Genomic DNA, 27,637 nt, shown 5'->3' on the forward strand with positions numbered 1-27,637 from the left:
ACTTTTAAAATTGGATCAAATATGGATAAGAAGCATATCTATATTATATTAAAAGGAGAGTAGTGAAGCATGAGGTTAAGCCAAGTGACAAGCTAAAAAAAAGTCACTTGGCAATTTTAAGACAACATTAAAAATTTGAATTATAAATGAAAACATAATTAATGAAAGTAGTAGTTCAATAAGAATTATTTTTAATTATGATACAAATCTCTATTAGTAGTATAATTTAGTTAACATTTTTTTTTTGTATAATTATGGTAGGTATGAAATAAATTATGGTAGAGACGAATTTTAATTAATTGATCAAGATTTGTAACTGACCTTATTTTGGTACAATATACATTACTGCACGTATCTTTAATTAAATTTTATGTATAATTCAGTTATGGTAGATATCCTTTTTTGAGAAAGAATCAATTAAATTTTTATTTTGTATCTTACATATTAATTTTAAGTTGAAATAATAATTCTTTATTTAGTACAAGCTTTGTATTTGACCTTATTTGGGTGCAATATACATTACTGTAAGTATCTTTTATTAAAATTTTGTGTATAATTCAATTATGGTAGGTATCCTTTTTTGAGAAAGAATTAATTAAATTTTTATTTTGTATCTTACACATTAATTTTAAGTTGGAATAATAATTTTTTATTTAGTACAAGCTCTGTATCTGGCCTTATATACGAACAATATACATTACTATATAATGAGGTTATATTAATGTTTACAATTCGGACAAATAAATATTTTATACATAAATAAATATTTCTTAAAATAATAGTGAAAATATTGCTGCAACAATTAGAGTTTTTACGATTAATATTTGAAGTAAGTATTGCTAAGTTAAGTTTGAAAGTATACGATGATTTTTGAAAATGTGGTCCAATGGAGAAAATAGAAGAATAAGATATATTTGAATTTGAGATGGAACTTTTTTTTAATATGATGAGAAAAATCATATTTAAGAATATGAGCAATAGAGTCAAAGCTACTATTGAAATAATTTTTATTTATTATTTATATTATATTAAAATGAATGTGATAAAAGTGGATATTAAATTCAAGCAAACTAATAAAAAGCACATGACAACGTTAATAATATTAAGTATTGAATATACAATAGCAAAATAAGAAACAAACAGAGAAAAAATTAAAATTTCTATCATAAAGAACAAAAAAGGATAAAACTTATTTAAATTTTATATAATTTTTTTAAGTATGATAAAAAAAGGTCATGATGTGGATAAGGCCATATAATTGAAGTTTAATAGATTAAAAAAATTAAAAAATATCAAAATATTAATAAATTAGAGATAATGCGAGGTTATTTATACTAAGAATTAGTTTAAAGAATAAAGTAAACATATAATGCTTAAAATATTATTAATGAATTTAAACTATTTAATAATTTTGAGTATTAATTGTAAATAAAATAAATATATTTTTCAATATTAAAAAATCATACATCGATTAATACAATAATATTAAAGGATATAAATAGATTATGATATTAAATAAAGAGGCATGTTAATGAAAGACACATAAGAAAATAAAATACTACATATTAGGTAACTTAATAGCAATAATAAAAAATTTAAGAATATTTAATATTAGAAATAGAAGAGAAAGACGATTTGAACTTGAGATTTAGATTAAAATTATGGTGAAAACGTTCAAACTATGGATAAGACTACAACATTAAAATTTTACTAGATAAAAACTAAAAATTGGATAACAAATTAAAACTAAGGAAATACAAAATAAATATTTCATGTGGGGTAATATTATGAACGAAAAATAAAGTCTAATTTGTATCCTAACGTTAAAAGAGAAAGAAAATTTAATTACACGTGATACAAAAAACAATTATAAGAAAATTTAATTGATTTAAAATATAATAAGAAAAAACTTATCTATTAATATTTTAAACTAATTCAAAGTCTTAAAATAAAACGTGATATTATATATTTTGTTTATTGGTAAACTATTAATGTAAAAAAACTAATTAAAAATTCATAGTAGGGAAGAGGATGTATAAATAGGAAAATAGAGATAGTGTGAGAATATTTATACTTTGAATTAATTAAGTATAAGGAAATTAAATAATTAAATAATACTCAAAAATATTATTGAAAGATTTAAATGAAAAAAGAGTTCCAAGTAAGAGGATAAAAGTATAAAAATAAATTAACTTTTAGGAATAAAAAAAATTATATTTATATATGTTTATCAAAAGGACAATAAGCAAGATATCAAGTCAATTGGTAAGCTAATAAAAGATTACATGAATATAACATTATTAAGTAATAGATAATGCAATAACTAGAAGCAAAGATTAAAGAAAGAGTTGGTTTGGGTGAAAATGTAGAAGGATAAGACTTATTCGAATTTGCGGTGAAATATTAAGTGGTAGTAAGAATTTTGTTAAACAATATGCTTAAACAAGACATATCACAAACGTGATATGTTTAGTATTATTTAATATTGACCACAAAATAAAATACAAGTACTAAATCAGGGAGTTGGATTGTTACAGATATAAAATATAAATATAAATAAAAAGAAACATGTTATCTCGAAGTTTTAACTTTTAAGGTAATTCCAATAACTCAAATTATAATTTGATATTTGTGTCCGCGAATCGCACAGGTACTAATACTAGTTATCCACTTAAAAATGGATAGCCAATGCATAATTAATGGATTTAACTTTTATCTATTTATATTATTATAAAAGCATTAATACAATACCGGTATACCAATATAGACTTAAAATATTAAACACAAAATATATAAAGAAAGCATATAATTGGAATAATACACGGATGTATCTTTGTAGTAGAATAGGGATCAAACGCCTAAAAGAATGGAAGGCAACGTTGCTGCAGCTTAGGATAAAGTAATATCCATTAGGATTTAGGATAAATAAGAAAATTCAACTCAATGCATGATAATCACCAAAAATATTATATAGCCACTTCATCCATGATAATCACCAAAAATATTATATAGCCTTTCTTAAATAATGATTAATCAAAAAATATGTAAATCATTATATATTACAAAATTATATTGTAGGGTAGTGTTGTTTAGAAGAATAAAAAAAACAGAACCAGGTCTTATATTTTAGGATCGTTTTCATGAATTCTGCTTTTTTCGATAAATTCTCCTCACGATGTTTTTCTTTTTTTTGCTGCAAATAAATAAATCTTTATTCGTATAGGTCTTTTTTTTTTTTTTTGTTGCTTTCTTTTCTTCTCAGTTTCTTTTTTCTCTTATCTTTTGTTCGTATATTTTTTTGTTACGCGATGTTCACTTAGATGCTTGTGCCATGAAATTATCTCCAAATTTTAGATTTAAATCAAACTCTTATTTTAGATATGAAAATAAAAATATTATATTATTATCAATGTTGGGTCACATCATTCTTTTATTTGAACTAGCTATCCGCATTTAGATAAAATTAAGTTAGTTGGTATTATAACTTTAACAAAAGGTATACATTACTATAAATTTTTCACGACCATAAACTCAAACCTATCGTGATGACGCCTATCAATAGAATTAGGTCAATCGACTATCATAATGCTACAATAATTCATCAAGGGTATGCCAAAAGACATTTTGCATAGCAAAATTTCATAAAGGAAATAAGAGTTGAACTCAAAAGAAATAGAAATGCGGAAAGTAAAGCCCCAAACATCGGGGATGCCACTGAGTCATGAGCCACAACTACAACTATTCTGATAACAACAGGACTAACATAGTCTGGGAAATAAGTCCGAAATACAACTACGGGGAAGATACAAAAGAAGAAAGCAGGGCTGCGTCGCCAAACAGCTACCTTACTATCTCCAGTGATCAACAACATAAAATAATCAGCAACCGCTACCGTGGCCAGAAATACCTAGATCTACACACAACGTGTAGGGGTAACATGAGTACACCAACTCAGTAAGTAACAAGTCCAAACTATAGATTGACAGGCAGTAACAAACTTAACCTCAACAGGTAAACAATAGTAAACTATATAAAAAAGTAAGCATGCTTTCAATTCAAATATTCAGCTCAAACAGTAAAGTAAATACAGATCTGGACAATGTGATATATATATATATATATAGTTCAGTTATCCTTTACGCGCCAATGCACAGAATGTATAAAATGCACGATGTAATTCCACTCTCAAGTGTTCAACCACTAGGTACTGTATATGGCGATCCGGCCTAGGGAAGATCCATCCCGAAATATATACACATCACTGACAACAGTCACTCAGTACCGAGGAAGGCTATTCCAACCCTGTGGAAAATATCCATCTCCAGGTATCAATACTTCGGACAAGATCCATGTCCAGGGAAGATCCATCCCTCAATAATATCATCCGCACCAACTGTGGGTGTGCAGACTCTGGAGGGGCTCCTAAGGCCCAAGCACTATCATAATCAATATAACTGTTGCAACGTGCAGCCCTACCCCATAACTGTCATTCATAATCAGGCTCTCGGCCTCGCTCAGTCATCACTCTTCAGTTTCACTCACGAGCTCACAATATCATGGAAACTAGTTCGAAAACAATGATATGTCAAGCTAATAATGACAATTGAGACTGAGATATGATATGAAATGCATGAACATGACTGAGTACAAAATAACAGTGAAATCAGTAAAATGAAATCAAGAAAACGACCATTAGGGGTCCCAAAAGTATCGGCATGAAACTCTAACATGATCTCTAGCATGTTTACAGCTCAATTACTTAATCATAATGGAAATACGGATATCAACAAGAAATAGTCATTAAACGGTGCCATGGAATGAATCAGGTCACGGTTCTCTCGGTGCACACTCCCACACCCGTCACTTGGAATGTGTGTCACCTTAATACTAATCATATAACACGTAATTCAGAGTTTCGAACCCTCATAACCAAGTTTGAAAGCGTTACTTATCTCAACCAAGCCAAGAATCCTACTCCGCGACGCCTTTGCCTCTCAAATCGGCCTCCAAACATCTCGAATCTGGCAACAAGCAATACAATACGATCAATATAGGCTAAATGAACCAATTCCACAAGAAAAATACCAAATTATAGGCTAAATCCCGAAATTCACTCAAACCCGACCCTTGGTCCCACGTCTCGAAATCCGATAAAAATCATAAAACTAGAAAACTCATTCACTCACGAGTCTACCCATACCAATTTCACCGAAATCCGATGTCAAATGGCCATCAAAATCCCTAAAATTTACTCTCCCATTCTCCTCCACGTTTTCCCCAAATTTTCACCCCAAATTCCCAATTTAGATGTTAAAAATCAAGACACAATCATGGAATCTAACCAAAATCAAGTGAAGAACACTTACCCCAATCACCTCTTTGAAATTGCCTTAAAAAATCACCTAATTTCGTGATCTCTAACTCAAAATATGAAAAATGGGCTCAAACCCTCGATTTGATATTTAACATTGATGCCCAGATATCCTTCATCGCGATCGCGAAGCACAAACAGACTGCCCCACATATTTGCTGTACGCGAACGCAAAAGTCAATACGCGTTCGCGAACCACTACCACACAAACCTACGCGATCGCATCCTACCTCACGCGATCACGTAGGGCAATCACCTCACCTCCTCTTCAGCTCTATTACTCCTACGTGAACGCGACACTGGTTATGCGTTCGTGAAGCACGACCTCACACACGTACGCGATCACGTCCTTAACTCTGCGATCACGTAGAAAAACCTCACCTCTGCCCCAAATAAGCTTACACAATTGCGAACATACTTATGCGATCGCGTATAAGGAAACCAGAAGAAAACACCAGCAGCTATCAGCCATCCTCCAAAAGTCACAAATGATCCGTTAACCACCTGAAACTCACCCGAGGCCCTCGGGACCTCAATCAAACATGCGAACACATCCCATAACATCATACGAACTTAGTTGAACCTTCGAATCGCTCAAAACAACATCAAAATACCAAATTACCTCTGTATCAAGCCTAAGAACTTCTAAACTTTTAAATTTCACAAACGACGCCGAAACCTATCAAATCACGTCCGAATGACCTCAAATTTTGCACACAAGTCAGAAATGATACCGCGAACCTACTCTAACTTCTGGAATTCTATTCTGACCCCGATATCACACTACTACAAATAAGACCTTTAGCGGCAATAGAAAATGGCTTTAGCGGCAATAGTAATAGCCGCTATATCTTTTACCGACCATTAGCCTTTTGCCGCTGAAACTGGGGTCGGCAAAGCCTTTAGCGGCTATTCTCGCAAAAGCTGGTAAACGGTATATTTTATTACCGCTAAAAGCTGGTAAACGGCAATTATAATGGCTACTAAATCCAATCCAAAACGGCTAATTATACTTCTTTAGCATCCACTATTATAGCCGCCACATTCAAATAATTGCCGCTAAAGTAATTGTTTGTGAAAATTATAATGGCTACTAAATCCAATCCAAACGGCTAATTATACTTCTTTAGCATCTATTTTTTATAGCCGCTAAATTAAAAATAATTGCCAATAAAAGTTTGCATCTTTAATGGCAATTATTTTGTGGCAATTAAAATGACCATAGTATCCCTTCTGAAAGCATCTTAGTTTGCCCTTTTATCTTCCATTCTAATGGCTAATATGTTTAACTAAATTTTCGCTAAAAGTCAATATCTTTAACAACATTTGTTTTACATCAATTATAAATAGTTTAGCCACAATTAATAACAATTACTACATTCGTACATAATATGACTCAAATAATGAAATATATTAATATTACTTAAAAAAAACATAATGTATCTCATTAATCTTAACAAACCAAAAGAGCGTCGATGCCCCATATAACAAAACTTCCTGCCATGTTTGAGCCATCTAAATTGAGTATTTATGTTACAAAAAGGGCAGGCAAACCGACCATAAGTGCACCATCCAGAGAGATTACCATATGCTGGAAAATCATTTATAGTCCACATGAGAGCAACTCGCATTTGAAATATCTCCTTAGTAGAGGCATCATATGTTTCTACCCCGACATCCCATAATTCATTTAACTCTTCGATTAAAGGTTGCAAAAAGACATCAATATTATTGTCAGGCGCTTTTGGTCAAGGAATAAGTAAAGACAGTATGAAGAACTCTTGTTTCATGCACATTCATGGTGGAAGATTATATGGCATTAAAATCACTGGCCATGTACTGTGAACAGTTCACATTGTGCCAAATGGATTAAATCCATCAAAAGCTAATCCTAGGCGCACATTGCGAGGAACTCCAGCAAATTCGGGATATTTACTATCCAAATTTTTCCAAGCTTCAGAATCTGCAGGATGTCGTAAAACTCCATCTTTGGTGCGCTCATCATGATGTCATTGCATTGCTTTAGAAGTTTCTGAAGACATAAACAATCTCTGTAACCTTGGTTTTAAAGGAAAATACCTTAAGACCTTGGCTGGAATTTTTCTGGCGTCATTTTTCCATCTAGAAGCCCCACATACTTTGCATTTATTGACATTCTTATTAGCAAACTCTTTCCTAAAAAGCATGCAATCGTTGGGACAAACATGGATTTTTTAATACTTTAAGCCCGAGCCTTCAACTATCTTTTTGGTCTCATAGAAAGAAGGAGGTAATTTTTCTCCTTCAGGCAGCGCATCTTTCAATAGTCCAAGCAAAGAATTAAAAGATTCATTTGACTACTTGAACATGCATTTTGTGCGATACAAATGCAGCAAAAAGAGAGTTTGCTAAACTTCTTACATCCAGGATATAATTCTTAATTTGCCTCCTTCATGAGCCGTTCAAACTTATCCACCTCTGGATGAGGTTGATTTCCAGATGGATGAGCAGTATTCTCTTGTAAGTCTTGCTCTATACCACCTAATTCACTAACGTCAGTATCCATGAACTGTGTAATACCTGCAAATGCATCATGTATCATTCCTCTCATATCATCGCCCCTTTGAGTTGACTGACTGCGATTATTTGCTTCAACATTGTTTGATCCCTTTAGAGACTCACCATGGCAAAACCAAGTATCATATGATGATATAATACCATTAACCATAAGATGATCACATGTTGTAGCCCGATTTACTTGATGGATAAGCACACACTCCGTACAAGGACATGCAATTTTTTCTCCATCTTGTTTTTCAGAAAAGGCATGATTTAAAAAATCCTCTACTCCATCCAAATATTCTTTACTAACTCTTTCACAATACATCCATCTTTTATTTGTAGGATTGTCCATGACGTTCAAGATAGTCTTTTCTTTTCTATAATTACTGAAAGAGCTAAAAATGTGTTAGTAAAAAGGTGGAATTAATGAAATGTAGTTAAAATAAAATAACCATCCTATTAGCAGGTTATTCCATGGCTCAAAATTATCATTTTAACAATTAAAACTATTAAACGGAAGTTTATTAAAACTATCATTTAAACAATTAAAACTATCAAACAGTTAAACTATCTCTAATTTCTTCTGTAGTTTTCACATATTGGTTCATTAAATTTTCTAGAATAGAATGATTAAACTTATAATTTATAGAAGAACCATATATCATATATTTTAAAACTTTCAAAACTTACTACTCCTATTTGTTGACTCTCAAGATATATAATTCATTTTTACCAATTTGTTTATAACTCTTTTGTTCATTAAGAATCAATTTATCTAGTTCTAGAGCTAAACGGAATATAAGTTAGTTTATATTATAAATAAAAATAGACACTGTAATTGCGATGAATAGCTATAAATATGGTTGTAATTGCGATGAATAGCTATAAAAAAGACAGTACACCAAGATTTCAACCTATTTTGCAAGCACTGCCAGCGATTATCATTTGGGAGCTGTGGAAAAGACGAAATAGCTATAAATATGGTGATGTGGTGACTATCAGTAGAGTCATATACCAAGTTTCCACTACTTTACAATCTCTTGTAAATTAAGGAAACCTTGCATCAAAAATATCCCCCACGAATGGCCAGATTTAATTCAAAAATTGAAGATGTACACTCCAGCTTTGAAGGTGACTAAGGTGACATGGGGGTTTCCTAGCCCAGGGTGGATCAAAGTAAACACAGATGGAACATCTCGAGGAAAACCAGGAAGAAGTTCCATAAGTTTTGTGTTGAGGGATGAAGAGGGAGATGTACATTATGCAAGAGGGAAGGAAATACATGAGACAACAAACAATGAGGCGGAGGCATTGGCTATCTTGAAGCCTTGATATTCTATGTTTAACACCAATATGTCCAGGTGATGCTACAAACTGGCTCGTTACTGTTGAAGAATGTACTGGAAGGACTATGGATTGCTCCTTGGAATATTGCTAATCATATGGAGGAGATCAAAAAAGTAATGCAGAGGTGTAATGTTAATATATCACATATATTGAGAGAAGGTACTACCCTAGACCCCTAGTCCCTAAACTAAGCATGAGCTCCTCTAATGTGAAGGTACAAATAAGGAATAATTATTCCTGTACATACACGCGAAGGCTGCCTAGATTTTGGTACGTGACATGTTCATATTTATGGCATCTAAAAATGGGAACAATGAAGGTATTGGGAAGTCATTACCCAGTGCACTTTGTTCATACTACATCCCAATAATGGTGCCACATAAAGTTTACATCAAGATCCTACTGGGGAACACTCGATCTTCATGGCAAACAGGACGTGATCACCTATTCGACTACGATTGCGGAATTTTGGACACAGCAGGGGAGAAATACGAGCTACATCTGCAATTAGGGACATACTTTCATGTATCTGCTGAGACATCAAGATTACAAGCAGAACATGTATACAAAACCGGAGGCCAAGTACTATACCTACAACAAATGCTATGTTAATAACTGCTTGTGCGAGTGCCTACATGATACCTGCTCTGCTTCTATGCCTTTTCCTTCAATATATGCAGCAGGGTAAATACACTATGGGACAGATCATGATCTACATTATGCACGGAAGACAGAGTTACTGGGAAATGAGTTATACAGATGCTATCATGGCATGCTTAGTGCTAGTTTTTATTCAAGAACCTTACTACATTATTATATTTCTTTATCATTGGTTAATTAGTTCAGAATGTACTATCAGGATTGAGTATTCCTTGCTCGGTTCTGGTAATAGGGGCTATGTAATTACCTTAGCATATGACTTTACATCTTGTAAGACACTACATTACTTTTGCTTGTTTTGCTTTAGAATAAACAGATTCTTACAAAGAATCATGTCCACTGACCAAAATAATTCAGATGAGTAGGAAGAGCAGGGTTCAAGAAAGATTAAAAAAGGCAGAAAATAGAGAGGCCACAACCCAGAATCTTATTAGCTTAGTTCCGCCTAGCAGTAGCCTTAGAAAAAATACAGAGGAACCAATTCAAAAACAAGAAAACAGAAATTGTAAACACAAAAAGGCAGCAAATATCACAAACAACTATCAATCAGAGCAAACAACAAAAATACAACAGACAAACAAACAACAATAGAGTAACAGAGGAATAATCAATTCAATCAATCGACTATCAATCTAACATCAAGTAGGGAGATATCACAAACAACTTAGCAAACACAAAAAATGTTATACTTTGACAGCGACGATTGAGCATATTCGAGCAGCATCAACCCAAAATCAATTGTAAATCGATTTCAAGAAACCTGCTGGGTAAGAATAGAATTTACCTGGGGATGGTCGGAGACCGTGGCAGGCGAACCGGCGGAGATTGTTGCCGCGTTATTTTAAGCACGTAGGTTTTGCTTGGCGTGCCTCATCTTCAAATTGGCGACTGGCTGCGTCTTTAATTTTGAAGAGAATATGTTTTCCTATTGTTTTCTACTCGGAGGGAATGGAATTTCTTGTCCAAAAAAATTAGAGGGAAATATTTTATTTTTGTACGAGGGAAAGTTAAAGTAATAAAAAAGTTGATTTCAATTAGTGTTTTTAGCGGTAATTTTTTTTATTATCGGTAAAGGGATATATTTTAGTGGCTATTGATCATGTGCCGCTAATATTTCAGCTTAAATAATTCATTAGCGACAATTACCTTATTGCCGCTAAATAATTGCCGCCAAAGACCTTTTTTGTAGTAGTGTCAAAATTTTCACTGCCGACCAAAATTGCCAAAATTCCAACTTTCGTCAATTCATGCCTAATTCTACCACTGACCTTCAAATCACATTCCGGACGCGCTCCTAAGTCCAATATCACCTAACGGAGCTAACAGAACCATCAAAATTCAAATTCGATATTGTTTACACATAAAGTCAATATCCGGTCAACTTTTAATTTAAAATTTCTTGTAAGAGACTAAGTGTCTCAATTTACTTCAATACCACTCCGGACCAGAACTAACTAACTCGGTAAGTCAAAATACAGCTAAAGAACACAAAAGAAGCAAGAAATAGGGAAACAGGTCTATAACTCTCGAAACGACCAGCCGGGTCATTATAAAATTCTTATTAAATTATCAAATATACGAATTCTAATAAATATCTTTACTTAGTATACTAATAAAAAAGACAAAATTTGCAAACTGTTATAGCATTGAATAATATCAAGCGAACCATATTGAATGAGTATTTCAAGACATGCTCAAAATATGATGAAGGACATATGCATTTAAACAAAGAATTTTCAGAGTATTATGTCTGGAACACTTAGTGAAGACATGGGCAAAAAGGAAACCAAATAAATCTTAATTTATCAAATTGAGACTTGAAAGGAATTTAACATTTTATCTAACGATTTTCTTATATCTTTTTATAAATTTTATTTATTGTTTTCTTGAATATGCAGCTAACCATAGAGAACGTGAGGCATTATTTGTGATTATTGTTGAATTATGTCAGACGATACTTTTCGTTGAAAAATTGTTAATGAAAGAGAATGCCAAACATTCAAGGAAGCTGTAAAATAAAGAAGGTTACTAGAATAATAGATACAGAGCATGGGCAAGAGTGATAAGAAATATGATTTATCTAAATTTGATCAGGGTCGAGATGATAATGTTGCATCAAAATGTAAAGAAACCATTGAACAAAAGACTATACAAATGCTTAAGGGAAGATTTCAACGCACAATTAAAGCTAAATCCTAAATAAGAACAAGCTTTCAAGATTATGCTGCAAAGAGTTAATCCGGTGGAGCGCTTGTTTTTTGTAGAAGGCCCTGGAGGAAGTAGAATATCATTCACATATCGTGTATTACTTGCAATTTTCAGATCAAAAGGAATATAGCGTTAAAAAAGTAACAAGTCGTGTCCTATAACTCACTCTTGATTCAACATATTTCTGCAAATAATTGAAACAACTCTCACAAATATGTCAAAGTAGAGTGGTGGCACAAAATTGATAAGAAAATAAAAGTTGGCAATTTGAGATAAAGTGCCTATGATCAAGTGTCAGACGATCGAACCCGCAGATATGTAAGAGATATCGACGAATCATTTAGTGAAAAAGTAATAATTTTTAAGGTGAATTCTAGATACTACCAATAGTTTCAAAATTGACGAGAGCAAATACTGTTATTGCAAGCTTGACAAAACCATACTTATGCTTTAAATAAAAAAAATTCAGCTAACAAGATATATGAGAGCAAGACATATCCAACATTTAGTGATTTCTTGCTTCATGTCAAAAAAAAAGAATATCACATAATAAAAGATGATTTGGTCCTTCTTCTAAAATAATTAGTTATCAAGCCCAATAATAATATTATTGGTGAAGACTGCTTAATAAGGATGATTAAAAAATAGATATCTTAGCTAGCAGTAATGAATATATTGATCAACTAAATGAGATGTTGATTCCGAAGTTCAATGGTAAAAGAAAAATATTTCTCAATTTCGGCTTAGTAGAAGATATTATCAACAACTACTACCAAGAAGAATACTTATATACTTGAACACCAAATGACCTTCCACCATACTGTATGTCGTGTTGTCAAGTTCATTATTTCTTATGTATGTTAGTGTCATGTATGTATATAATAGAGAAAGTTAAAATTGATCTTTCATTGCATACATATTGGTCTTGAAAAAGATGTGCCTACCATGCTACTAAGAAACTTAAATTTATCAAATGGCTTATGTAATGGTATAAGGATAGTATGTCGAGGTTTTAACAATAATATCATACATGCAAAAATTATGATGGTAAATGTACTTCCATGTATGCATTCTCTAGAATTCAACTTTTGCCTCCAGAAAACGAAGGATGTTCTTTTCAATTTGTCCGAAAATAAATAAAGCGCAAACGTAAACAATCCCAAGCGTTGGTCTGTATTTACCGCAACATATTTTTTTGCACAGAGAACTATATGCTGCACTTTCAAGAGAAACACCAACATCGACAATTAGAGTTCTGGTGCCGACGGAGCAATCAAAGCGTCAGAAGGGAACATACACAAAAAACATCAGCTATGAAAAAATCTTAGGTAATATATCATCATATTACGCATTATTAAAATATAACTACATAATGATATTATCCAATTATCATGACTAAATTGATCATTTTTGCAAATTAAGATAATTTCCAATCATTTCGAGTTCATAATGCTAATATAATGATATTTTTGGCATTTAAATGATTATTTTATTATACATATGTTTTTGGCTAAATCATTACGTACCATTATTAACGTGCAACGCACGTTCATGAAAATTAGTATTTGTAAAGACTCAAATTAGGGGTTTCTCAAGTTTGAAAGATTAGGAATTCTCCCAAAATTGATCATATTCAAGAAGGTATGTATATCCATATTATCCGTTGATTAACCCATTACTATATGTATCAATGTGACGACCCAACCAGTCGTTTTAAATATACAACCATGATTCCCCATTTACTGCTAAACTCATACTTTATAGTCATTATGTGACTTGCCGGGGTAAGTGGTTCGGGTCCGGTGATGTTTTGAAATAAATTGAGATACTTAGTCTCCAAGAAGAAAGCTAAAGTTGAACATATTGACCAGACGGTGAAAATATGTGTAAACGACCCCGGGATGAATTTTTTTTAATAATATATTAGCTCCGTATGGTAATTTCGGGCTTAGGAGTGTACCCGAATTTTTGTATTTGTTTTTATATATGAATAATTAATTGGTGAATGATCAACTAATAAGCTCGTATGGTTGCAAATTAAAGTACTTTTCTGACAATAGTCTAGTGCTTGGTGGGGAAATATGTTTTCCACTTATTTAAGTGGTAATAAGCTAGAATATCTAGCATGAAAGCCGGTGAAGTGTATGAATAATTAATTCAACTCATTTATTTTATGCACATGAAATTAGGACCCCACTTGGCAATATGGAAAAGAAAATATTTTTTTACTAAAGTGGAACATCAAGTTGGGTTGTGATGCACCATATGTCACGTAATAGTACTCCCAATTAGAGATGCTTTATATATTAAAGGAGAATATGATAATGATGGGAAAAGTTAAAGGGAACTTTTGAAAGTGGTATTCCAAAGGCCATTGAATCTATTACGAAGCTTTTCAACCTTGTTCTCTTGAGATTCAAGGCAAATTAAATGTCCTCCAGTTCGCGGTTTTCAGATGATGCAACAGTATGCCCAACAATCACAAACTACGATTGTAGTTAATTTTCATTCAAGGTATTAAACTATTTTATGACATAGTTATTATTCTTTTGACATGGGTATTCAAATATGAGATTTCTAATTGAAAAACGAGCTGGATTTTGATTTTTAAAAGAAAATTTTCACCTGTAGATTTATGATTTGAGACGTAGAACCTCGAGATATGCTCCTATATTTGAAATTGGTAGAGATTTTCGATACCTTAAATTTAAGATTTGGAGGTCGATTTGTTATTGGAATTTGGTAAAATTGGTATGGTTGGACTTGTAATTGAATGAGTTGTCAGATTTTATGACTTTTGTCGGATTCCGAGATGTGGACCCCACGAGCAATTTTTGAGTTAAATTTCGAATTCTGTTAGAAAATTAGTAATTTCATACGAAATTGATTCCTATACATTGTATTGACTAAAATAAATTAATTGTGACTAGATTCGGGACGTTCGGAAGCCAATTTGAGAGACAAAAGCATTTCAGAGTAGGATTTTGCTAGGATTGAGGTAAGTAACAATTATAAATTTGGTCCTGAGGGTATGAAACCTCAAACATTGTGTCGTATGACTATTTTGGAGGTGACAGGCGTATGGGCGTGCACCATTTGGGATTGTGATTTGGTCCGTCCCGTGAGACTGTGGAATCAATTGTCCTACTGTTCAATACATGTTCCCTATGTTTTCATGGAATTTACTGTACTTCATGTTAGAAACCATGATTAGGCCTTATGTGATCACTGTTGAGAACTGCGAGGTCGTGTACTTGCTGAATTAGCTTCTAATTGTTGTTTTGTACTCAATCATAGCTTTTTCTTGCTTATTATGCCTCCGTCTCTTGTTGTTCATTGTTGATACATGACATTATTTCTGTTTGGGCTGCTTATATGATCTCTGAAAGCTCGAGAGACTGGAAAGATTTATGACTAAGTGAGGCCAAGGGCCTGATTTTTATAAGGATATTTATGGGATCGGGCTGCACGCCGCATCATGTTATTACTGATTTATGATTGAGTGAGGCCGAAAGCCTGATTGATTTATGCCACGAGATGGCTTGTTATAGTGCTTGGGCTAAAGGAGCCCCTCCGGAGTTTATACACACCCCCAGTGAGCACATGTACCTAGTGAGTGCGAGTGGCAAGTGCTGAGCGACTAGGAGGAATGAGTGAATGTGAGGAATGAATGATTGTGATGTTGGAGTGAATGGGAGGACAGAGTAACTATTATTCTAAGAAAATACATTTACTCTATTACTATTGCATCGCAGATGTCATATCACCGTTTTGAAAATTATTGAAAGATATTATTTATTGCTCAGTCAAATTTGATATCTGGTTTATTGAGTACGTACTGATGTGACTTAAACTGTTAAATTGAAAGTATGACTACTCTTATTTGAAAGTTATTGAGATAACTGTATTTGCATAGCTCGTCACTACTTCTCAGTTCCTTATTTATTTCTATTACTTACTGAGTTGGTGTACTCACGTTACCTCCTGTACCTCGTGTACAGATCTAGATACTTCTGGTCACGATGGTTGCTGATTGAGGAGTCAGACTCAAGAGACTATTGAGGTAGCTGCATAGCGTTCGCTGACCTTGATTCTCCATTCCTTTCATGTTGTATTGTTCTATATTTCTAGACAGTGTTTTATTAGTCGGATGTTGTTATCATTTAGATGCTCATGTACTCAGTGACACCGGGTTTTGGGATGGATTGTTTAGTACTTTTGGAGTTATATTCTATTCTAAAAGGTTTTATTTAATATTAACTGCTTTCACCTTTATTTAAAAGTTCTACTGTGTTGAGATGTTGAGTTGAGGCTTGCCTTGTACCATGATAGGCGCCATCACGACATGTTAGATTTTGGGTCGTGACAAGTTGGTATCAGAGCCCTAGGTTACATAGGTCTCACGAGTCATGAGCAGGTTTAGTAGAGTCTTGCAGATCGGTACGGAGACATCTGTACTTATCTTCGAGAGGTTGTAGAGCCCTTAGGAAAAATTTCACCTTCTTGTGTTTTGTCGTTCGAACTTGTTAATTCCGGAAATTAAAATTTTTGTTATTCCATTCTCTCACAGATGGTGAGGACACGTACTTCCGGATCAGATGGACAACCATCAGTACGACCAGTTAGGGCCGCGAGGGGCCGGGGTCATGGTAGAGACCGGGGCCAAGGTGTGTCACATTCAATAATTGGGGCAGCACCTGTAGGACCACCAGTTGCTCCAGCTCATGAGGAGATTCCGGATATTGATGAGCTGAGCTGACAAGGCCAGCTCAAGAACCAGCTGAGCCTATTGTAATTCTAGGCCTTCAGGAGACTTTGGTCCAAATACTAAATGTTTGCACTGGTCTTGCCCAGGTGGTTTCGGCTCAGGCCGCACCTGCCACTACTCAGGCTGAGGGAGGTACTCGTACCCCTGTTGCTCGTACTCTAGATCAGGTGGTGCAGGGACTTCAGACACCGGGGGTACCACTAGCTCAGCCGGTTCCAGCTCCTCAGGACTATGTGGTTCATGCCATGCCTGATGATGAGCATCGTAGATTGGAGATGTTTGGTAGACTTCAGCCCCCGACTTTCAGCGGTGTAGAGGGCGAGGATGCCCAGGGTTTCTTGGATAAATGTCAGAGGATTCTTCGTACTGCTGGTATTTTGGAGACCAGTGGGGTCTCATTCACTACTTTTCAATTCTCTAGAGCTGCCTTCACTTGGTGGGAGGCTTATGAGAGGCGTAGGCTAGTTGGTGCAGTGCCCCTTACATGGAAGCAGTTCTTTGTTATCTTCTTGGAGAAGTATGTACCGCAGTCCCACAAAGAGGAGCTAAGAAGACAGTTCGAGCAGTTGCGTCAGGATAATATGACTGTGATGCAATATGAGATGAGATTTTCTGAATTAGCCCATCATGCTGTTTGGTTGGTTCCCACAGACAGAGAGAGAATTAGGAGGTTCATTGATGGCCTCGCATATCATCTGCGGATTCTTATGACTAGAGAGAGGGTGACTAGTGTTTCCTTTGAAGAGGTTGTTGATGTTGCTCGGGATATAGAGTCAGTTCGTCGCCAGGAACGAGTAGAGAGGGAGGCCAAGAGGCCTCGTGGGTCTAATAGATTTGGTGATGTTCCTTCTGGAGGCCGGTCTCACCACGACAGGGGTCATCATTTCATACATGCTCAGACGGCTCATTCAACTCACCGTGGTGCATCATCTAGCCATGGTTTTCATAGTTCTCAGTAGGGTCACTCATCTCTCAGTGCTCTTCCAGCTTAGAGTCTGTTCCGTGATCTATCGGTTTAGGGCTCATCTATGGCAGGTTCTTCGGCTAGTTATCCTAATGCTCGGGGTTCTCCTCAGTCCCCACCATTAATATCGGGGAGTTGCTTTGAGTGCGGTGAGTTTGGACATATGTGGAGGCAATGTCCTCGGCGCCAGGGAGTTCCAATGCAGTAGAGGAGTTAGACTATGACTCCAGCACTAGTTGCTTCACCACCCGCCCAGCCAGCTCGGGGTGGGGCCCAGTTAGCTAGAGGTCACCCTAGAGGGGGAGGCCGGTCAGGCAGCGGTCATGCCCAATTCTATGAGCTCCCTGCCAGACCAGATGCCATTGCTTCAAATGTAGTAATCATAGGTATTGTCTCAGTATGCCAAATGGAAGCTTCTATATTATTTAACCCCGGTTCCACGTATTCATATGTTTCATCATATTTTGCTCATTATCTAGATATGCCCCGTGAGTCCTTAACTTTAGTTGTTTGTGTATCTATACTGGTGGGTGATACTATTATTTTGGACCATATGTATCGGTCGTGTGTGGTAACTATTAGGGAACTAGAGACTAGAGTTGATCTCTTATTACTCAGTATGGTTGATTTCGATGTGATCTTGGGTATGAATTGGTTGTCTCCATATCATGCTATCCTGGACTGTCACTCAAAAATTGTGACGTTGGAGATACCGGGATTTCCTAAGGTCGAGTGGAAAGGTTATCTAGAATATGTACCCAGTTGAGTAATTTCTTACTTAAAGGCCCAACGAATGGTTGGGAAGGGGTATCTATCGTATTTGGCTTTTGTAAGAGATGTTAATGCAGACACTCTTACTATTGATTATGTACAGGTAGTGTGAGACTTCCCGGATGTGTTTTTTACAAATTTGTCAGGTATGCCACTAGACAGAGATATTGATTTCGGTATTGATTTGGAACCGGGCACTCAGCCAATTTCTATTCCACCATATCGGATGGCCCCGACAGAATTGAAGGAATTAAAGGAGCAATTGCAAGGGTTGCTTTACAAAGGCTTCATTCGGCCTAGTGTATCACCATGGGATGCTCCAGTCTTGTTTGTCAAGAAAAAGAATGGCTCCATGCACATGTGTATTGATTATCGACAGCTGAACAAGGTTACAGTGAAAAATATGTACCCATTGCCTCGTATTGATGACCTATTTGATCAACTACAGGGTGACAAGGTATTTTCAAAAATTGATTTGCAGTCTGGCTATCATCAATTGAAAATTCGGGATTCAGATATTCTAAAGATGGCATTCAGGACTCGTTATGGCCACTATGAATTTCTTGTGATGTCTTGCGGGTTGACTAACGCCCCAACAACATTTATGCACTTAATGAATAGTGTATTTCAGCCATATCTTGATTCATTTGGCGTGGTATTTATTGATAATATCCTGGTGTACTCACGTAGCCAGGAGCAGCATGCGCAACACTTGGGTATTGTATTACAAAGGCTGAGGGAGGAGGGACTTTATGCCAAATTCTCTAAGTGCGAGTTCTGACTTAGTTCAGTGGCATTCTTGGGACATGTAGTGTCCAGTGAAGGAATAAAGGTGGATCTAAAAAAGATATAGGCAGTTCAGAATTGGCCTAAGCCATCCTCAGCTACAGAGATTCGGAGTTTTCTTGGCTTGGCAAGGTATTATTGCAGATGCACCTATGACCAGATTGACCCAGAAGGGTGCTCCGTTTAGATGGTCCAAAGAGTGTGTGGAGAGCTTCCAAAAGCTCAAGACAACTTTGAATACTGCCCCAGTATTGGTGTTGCCCACAAGTACAAGATCTTATACGGTGTATTATGATGCATCACGTATTGGTCTTGGCGCGGTGTTAATGCAAGATGGTAGGGTGATTGCCTATGCGTCCAGATAGTTGAAGGTGCATAAGAAGAATTATCCTGTTCACGACCTTGAATTAGCAACTATTGTTCATGCCTTAACGATTTGGCGGCATTATTTGTACGACGTCCATTGTGAGGTCTATACTAACCATCGGAGTCTACAACATCTGTTCAAGCAGAAGGATCCCAATTTACACCAGCGGAGGTGGTTAGAGTTACTTAAAGATTATGATATCACCATTTTGTATCATCCAGGGAAGGCCAATATGGTGGCCGATGCATTGAGTCAAAAGGCAGAGAGTTTGGGTAGTTTAGCATATCTACTAGTGGTAGAGAGGCCATTAGCATTGGAAGTTCAGGCCTTGGCCAATCAGTTCGTGAGATTAGATATTTTGGAGCCCAGTCGGGTCCTAGCTTGTATGGTTTCTCGGTCTTCCTTATAATACCGCATCAGGGAACGCCAGTATGATGATCCCCATTTACTTGTCTTGAAGGACACAGTTCAACACGGTGATGCCAAGGATGTCACTATCGGAGATGACATGATGTAGAGGATGCAGGGACGAATTTCTATGCCAAATGTAGATGGGCTACGTGAATTGATTCTTGAAGAAGCCCACAGTTCGTGGTATTCTATTCACCTGAGTGCCACAAAGATGTACCAGGATTTGAGACATCATTATTAGTGGAGAAAAATGAAGAAAGACATAGTTGGGTTTGTAGCTCGGTGTTTAAATTGTCAGCAGGTAAAATATGAGCATTAGAGACCGGGCGTATTACTTCAGAGATTTGATATTCCGTAATGGAAGTGGGAGCGTATTATCATGGATTTTTGTAGTGGGGCTTCCATGGACTTCAAGGAAATTTGATGCCATTTGGGTGATTGTGGATAGGTTGACCAAGTCCGCACATTTTATTCCAGTTGGCACTACTTATTCTTTGGAGCGGTTAACAAGGATCTATATCCGCGAGATTGTTCACCTTCATGGGGTGCCCGTGTCCATTATTTCAGATAGGGGAACATAATTTACATCACAGTTTTGGAGGGCAGTGCAATGAAGAGCTAGGTACACAGGTACAGCTGAGTACATCATTTCACCCTCAAACGGACGGACAGTCTGAGCGCATTATTCAGATATTGGAGGATATGTTACGCGCTTGTGACATTGATTTTGGGGGTTCTTGGGATCAGTTCCTACCGCTAGCGGAGTTTGCTTATAATAACAGCTACCAATCGAGCATTCAGATGGCTCCATATGAGGCTTTATATGGGAGACGGTATCGGTCTCCAGTGGGTTGGTTTGAGCCAGATGAGGCTAGGCTATTAGGTGCTGACTTGGTTCAGGATGCCTTGAACAAGGCTAAATTGATTCAGGAGCAGCTTCGCACGGTGCAGTCTAGACATAAGAGTTATGCCGACAGGAAGGTCTGCGATATGTCTTACATGGTTGGGGAGAAGGTTCTACTAAAGGTTTCGCCTATGAAGGGCGTTATGATATTCGGGAAGAAAGGCAAGTTGAGTCCTAGGTACATTGGACCTTTTGAAATACTTAAAAGGATCTGAGAGGTGGCATATGAACTTGCTTTGCCACCTAGTCTATCGGGTGTTCATCCAGTGTTTCATGTATCTATGCTCCGGAAGTATATTGGGGATCCGTCACATGTGTTGGATTACAGTACAGTTAAGTTAGATGGTAATTTGACTTATGATGTAGAGCCAGTGGCAATTATAGGTCGACAGGATCGAAAGTTGAGATCAAAGAACATAGCTTCAGTGAAAGTGCAGTGGAGAGACCAGCCAGTCAGAGAAGCTACTTGGAAGACTGAATGGGAGATGCGGAGCAAATATCCACACTTATTTGAGACTCCAGGTATTTTTCTAAACTCGTTCGAGGATGAACGTTTGCTTAAGAGGGGGAGGATGTGACGATCCAACCGGTCGTTTTGAATAATACAATCCTCTTTCCCTATTTACTGCTAAACTCATACATTATAGTCGTTGTGTGACTTGCCGGGGTAAGTAGTTCGGGTCCGGTGAGGTTTTGAAATGAATTGAGACACTTAGTAAACGACTTCAGAATGGATTTTTTTAAATGATTCTATTAGCTCCGTATGGTATTTTTGGGCTTAGGAGTGTAGCCGAATTTTTGTATTTATTTTTATATATGAATAATTAATTGGTGAATGATCAGCTAATGGGCTTGTATGGTTGCAAATTAAAGTACTTTTCTGACAATAGCCTAGTGCTTGGTGGGGAAACATGTTTTTCACTCATTTAAGTGGTAATAAGCTAGAATATCTAGCATGAAAGCCGTTGAAGTGTATGAATAATTAATTCAACTCATTTGTTTTATGCACCTGAAATTAGGACCCCACTTGGCAATATGGAAAAGAAAATATTTTTTTACTAAAGTGGAATATCAAGTTGGGTTGTGATGCACCATATGTCACATAATAGTACTCCCAATTAGAGATGCTTTATATATTAAAGGAGAATATGATAATGATGGGAAAAGTTAAAGGGAGCTTTTGACAGTGGTATTCCAAAGGCCATTGAATCTATTACGAAGCTTTTCAACCTTGTTCTCTTTAGATTCAAGGCAAATTAAATGTCCTCCAGTTCAAGGTTTTCAGACGATGCAACAGTATGCCCAACAATCACAAACTAAGATTGTAGTTAATTTTCATTCAAGGTATTAAACTATTTTATGACATAGTTATTATTCTTTTGACATGGGTATTCAAATATGAGATTTCTAATTGAAAAACGAGTTGAATTTTGATTTTTAAAAGAAAATTTTCACCTATAGATTTTTGATTTGAGATGTAGAACCTCGAGATATGCTCCTATATTTGAAATTGGGTTGAAATTGGTAGAGATTTTCTATACCTTAAATTTAAGATTTGGAGGTCGATTTGTTATTGGAATTTGGTAAAATTGGTATGGTTGGACTCGTAATTGAATGAGTTGTCGAATTTTATGAGTTTTGTCGGATTCCGAGATGTGGGCCCCACGGGCAATTTTTGAGTTAAATTTTGAATTATGTTAGAAAATTAATAATTTCATACGGAATTAATTCCTATATATTATATTGACTAAAACAAATTAATTGTGACTAGATTCGGGACATTCGGAGGCCGATTTGAGAGGCAAAGGCATTTCAGAGTAGGATTTTTCTAGGATTGAGGTAAGTAACGGTTATAAATCTGGTCTTGAGGGTATGAAACCCCGGACATTGTTTCGTATGACTATTTTGGAGGTGACGCACATGTTAGGTGATGGGCGTGTGGGTGTGAACCATTTGGGATTGTGATTTGGTCCGTTCAGTGAGACTGTGGAATCAATTGGCCTACTGTTTAATACATGTTCCCTATGTTTTCATTGAATTTACTGTACTTCATGTTAGAAACCATGATGAGGCCTTATGTGATCACTGTTGAGAACTGCGAGTTCGTGTACTTGCATAATTAGCTGCTAATTGTTGTTTTGTACTCAAACATAACTTTTTCTTGCTTATTATGCCTTCGTCTCTTGCTGTTCATTGTTGATACTAAGGGTGTTAAACGGGTGGGCTGGGACGGGCTGGGATTTTTTGGACCCGTACGGGTTATGGTCCGGGCCAGTTACGGGTTGGGGCTTAACGGGTTTAACGGGTTCGGGTTTATCCGGGTAAAAATTGAACCATAAGGGTTACGGGTAGAGGGGGCCGAGCCGAGTTTAGTGTATTTTTTTTTTGTATTTTGTATAACTATTGTAAGTTATATTAATACAAAGTATTAACATAAAGAATACAAGAAAGATGGGGAAAAATTGCACTTATAAATTGCAAGTGCTACTTTTATTACAAAATTCAAACTTACAAATTGAAAGGTTTACATTTAACAAGTAAATTAACCAAAAAAGAGTAAATTCAAAGGTTTTGCATTGCCTTAGTAAGTTCTTCATAATCAATATGAACTGTGTGACCTTCTTTTGGAGTGTTAAATTCGGATGGGTTACCATGTGTTAATATATCTTCAAGTTCCTCATCTTCTGGGCTATCAACATCTTCACATCCTTGATTTCTTCGTTCCGATCTAATCCAATCTCTGAAACATACTAAAACTTTCAAAGCATTGCTTCCCAATGAGTGACGGGTGTCTCCAAGTTATTGTCTTGCTTGGCTAAATGCACTCTCCGATGCAACAGTAGAAATTGGCACATTCAGCACGTCCCGAGCCATAGCGAAAAGAACAGGAAATTGCTTTCCATTCTCATGCCACCATCCCAACGGTGAAAATTTCTTTGTGCGAAACTCTTTTTGCTTCTGCAAGTAGAATTGAAGTTCATCAATGTTCCTGGTACTGGTTTGAGTGTTAGCAAATGTAGAAAAAATATTAAAACTATCAAGAGCTTCTTCATCATCCACAGTAGCAGAAGTGGTACAGTGCATAGTGGGATTAACATTGCCTAGAGTACGAGCATCATCATCAATTACATTTGCATAATAATTATATAACTGTTGTAAATATTCATTTAGCTTGTTCATACAAACATATAAATCTTGGGTTTCAGTTGATCCAATCTCCATGTAAGTATATAAAGCATTCATTAATTGGTGACAATCATACATCTTAATATAAGGATTTAAAATAGCACCAATTAAGTAAATCGGAGGTATTGGAAAGAAATATTTTTTGAACTTTGCTTGCATTTTTTCAACAACATCCCTATATTTTTCTTTCTTCTTAAATTCAAAGAGTAGAAAAGAAATTTCAGCTATATGTACTAAAGCCATAGTAACAGTCGGGTAATATGCTCCAGAAAACTCAACAGTAGTTGTACAAAATTTATGTAAAAATTTAACAATATCATTAATTACCTCCCAAGTAGTAGTTGTTAACATACGGTTTGGATCAGTACAATGCGTATTAGCAACTTCAGTTATTGAGAATCTATATTTGTAGCAACATTTTAAAAATATATATGTATAATCATGAATCTAGGTTTAAGGTTATACTGGACACACTTATTCTTAAATTCCTTTATTCTAGATTGTCTATTATTTCCTTGAATAACACCAACTACTCTTCTAACATGAGTAATCTCAGTTGAAAATAAATCAAGGTCACTTTTAACAATTAAATTATAAACATGGCATGCACACCTAACATGAAAAATTTCATCAAGAAGTGGTTGCAAATGCAGTTTTAATATTGAAATTGCAACATTATTGTTAGAAGCATTATCAAAAGACCTACACAAAACTTTTTGCTTGAGATTATAAAATTCAACAACTTCACAAATAGTACTACTTATAAACGCAGCAGTATGACTCTGATCTTCATCATATCTAAAAGTGATAATACGTTTTTGCATACAAGTAGTATCATCTATCCAATGACATGTAATTGTCAAATAATCATTTCCATTAACAGCATGAACAATATCAGGAGTTAGAGAAACTCTACAAGGAAGGTGGCTAAACAAATAACGTATGTATGTTTGATATTGTCCATGAAGTCTAAAGATATAAGCTCTACAAGTACTTCTAGGGATACCTTTAAATAAAGGATTGTAAATCCTTTGAATATACATAATAAGATATGATGAAGAACCAAAAGAAAAAGGTAGACAACCCAAAGCAATCATTTTTTCTAACTCCGCACGATCCTTCATTTTATCATATTTCACAAGACCTCCAGTAGTAGGGTTAAGAGTTGTTTGATTTCCATCACTATCAGCGCCCCATTCTATGGGATGCTCAGTTCTCATATGTCTACTAAGAGTCTCAGTCCCCCCTAAATTTCCTCCAGTCAAATGTTTAAAATCGCATTTACAAAGTTTGCATTTAACTCTATTAGTACCTTCTATTATTTCAAAAATATTCCAAACCTTACTTCTTTTTCTATTATTAGTAGTCGGAGCCACATGTGGTCTACTACTAGTGCCACGACCACCACCCCTTATAGCAACTCCAACACTATTAGCTCCAGCACTAGTAGGTGTAGCTGGTATCTCATCTTTCATTCCTAATTCATTATCTTCTATTCCAAAATCTTTTTGTAATTGTTCATAATCTATATTATCATTAGGTGATGTTTCGGAAACATGTGTAAATGTTAATGAGGTATTACTATTACTACCAGATGCTGAAGGACTACCTCTTTTTTTATTTTCCCTATCAGTAACTTTTCTACACGCTCTTTTAGCAGCATTAAATATATTATAAAAATTAAAGTATAAGCTAAAATTAAATATGCAATTAAAATAGTAAATAAGAGAAAGAGTTGGAGGGAGTGCACCGAATTCAACAATAAATTGAGCACTTGATTGCGCAATTCCGATGTTACCACGAACGAACGTCAAGCAAGTATTTTAATTTTGAAGTTCAATTGTTCAAACTTCAAAATCCGAATGATAAAACACGATAAATTAAATTCAAGAAAAAAGAGCCAAATAAAATTAGAAGATGAATTGAAAACTTGAAGTCTTGAAAATTGGAGAATGAGAGAATGAGAGAAATTGAGATTGAGAAATGAGAGTTGAGTGAAGAAATGAAGAAGAGGGAGGTATATTTATAGTTTTAGAGAAGGTTAATTTTGTAAATTGAAAAAGGGTTAAAAATTTTAAAAAAAAGGCTATTTGTGCAATATTTCTGTTGGCCAACGGACCAAAACATGGTCTGACCGTTGCCAACGGTCTGTGGGGCCCACCAGTTCAAAAAATTAAAAAAAACAAAAAAAAGTTATAGCTGTTGTATCGGTCCGGGCCGGGCCGGTTAAACCGGTACACGGTACTGTTCACGTGGATCGGGTTTGACCGATCCGGTTAACCGTTACCAAAAAATAAATGGACCAACCTCCTCTACCCCTCTTACCCATCCCCACCCGGCCCCTATGTACCGGGCCGGTCCGGTTTCAATTTTTTCCGGTTTGGGCCGGTCCGGTTATGCGTCAACCTGACCCGTTTAACACCCTTAGTTGATACACGGCATTATTTCTGTTTGGGCTGCTTATATGATTTCTGAAAGCCCGAGAGACTGGGAAGATTTATGACTAAGTGATCGCCAAGGGCCTGATTTTTGTGAGGATATTTATGGGATCGGGCTGCATGCCGCAGCATGTTGTTACTGATTTATGATTGAGTGAGGCCGAGGGCCTGATTGATTTATGCCACGAGATGGCTTGTTATAGCGCTTGGGCTGAAGGAGCCCCTTCGGAGTCTGTACACACCCCCAATGAGTGCATGTACCTACTGAGTGCGAGTGTCGAGTGCTGAACAACTGAGAGGAATGAGTGAATGTGAGGAATGAGTGATTGTGAGGTTGGAGAGAATGGGAGGACAGAGTGACTGTTATTCTGAGAAAATACATTTACTTCATTACTGTTGCATCGCATATGTCATATCACTTTTTGAAAATTATTGAAAGATATTATTTACTGCTCAGTCAAATTTGATATCTAGTTTATTGAGTATGTACTGATGTGACTTAAACTGTTAAATTGAAAGTATGACTATTCTTATATTTGAAAGTTATTGAGATATCTGTATTTGCATAGCTCGTCACTACTTCTCAGTTCCTTATTTATTTCTGTTACTTACTGAGTTGGTGTACTCACGTTACCTCCTGTACCTCATGTACAGATCTAGACACTTCTGGTCACGGCGGATGCTGATTGAGGAGTCAGACTTAGGAGACTATTGAGGTAGCTGCATCACGTTCACTGATCTTGACTCTCCTTTCCTTTCATGTTGTACTGTTTTATATTTCCAGACAGTGTTTTATCAGTCGGATGCTGTTATCATTTAGATGCTCATGCACCCAGCGACACCGGGTTTTGGGATGGATTGTTTAGTACTTTTGGAGTTATATTCTGTTCTATAAGGTTTTATTTAATATTAACT

The 27,637-nt window shown here is 35.7% G+C and overlaps 1 long non-coding RNA gene across 1 annotated transcript; it reads right to left on the reverse strand.

Annotated features, from left to right (window-relative positions):
- Positions 1–7,564: 7,564 nt before the first annotated feature.
- On the reverse strand, positions 7,565–10,885 carry LOC107781214 (uncharacterized). Its single transcript, XR_001646974.2, has 2 exons — positions 10,704–10,885; positions 7,565–8,298 (listed from the first exon to the last, which is right to left on the reverse strand). It is a non-coding gene; the product is annotated as an uncharacterized LOC107781214 (long non-coding RNA).
- Positions 10,886–27,637: the final 16,752 nt, after the last annotated feature.

This window comes from Nicotiana tabacum, chromosome 8 (assembly GCF_000715075.1).
Source record: "Nicotiana tabacum cultivar K326 chromosome 8, ASM71507v2, whole genome shotgun sequence".
In the NCBI taxonomy this organism is placed as follows: domain Eukaryota; kingdom Viridiplantae; phylum Streptophyta; class Magnoliopsida; order Solanales; family Solanaceae; genus Nicotiana; species Nicotiana tabacum.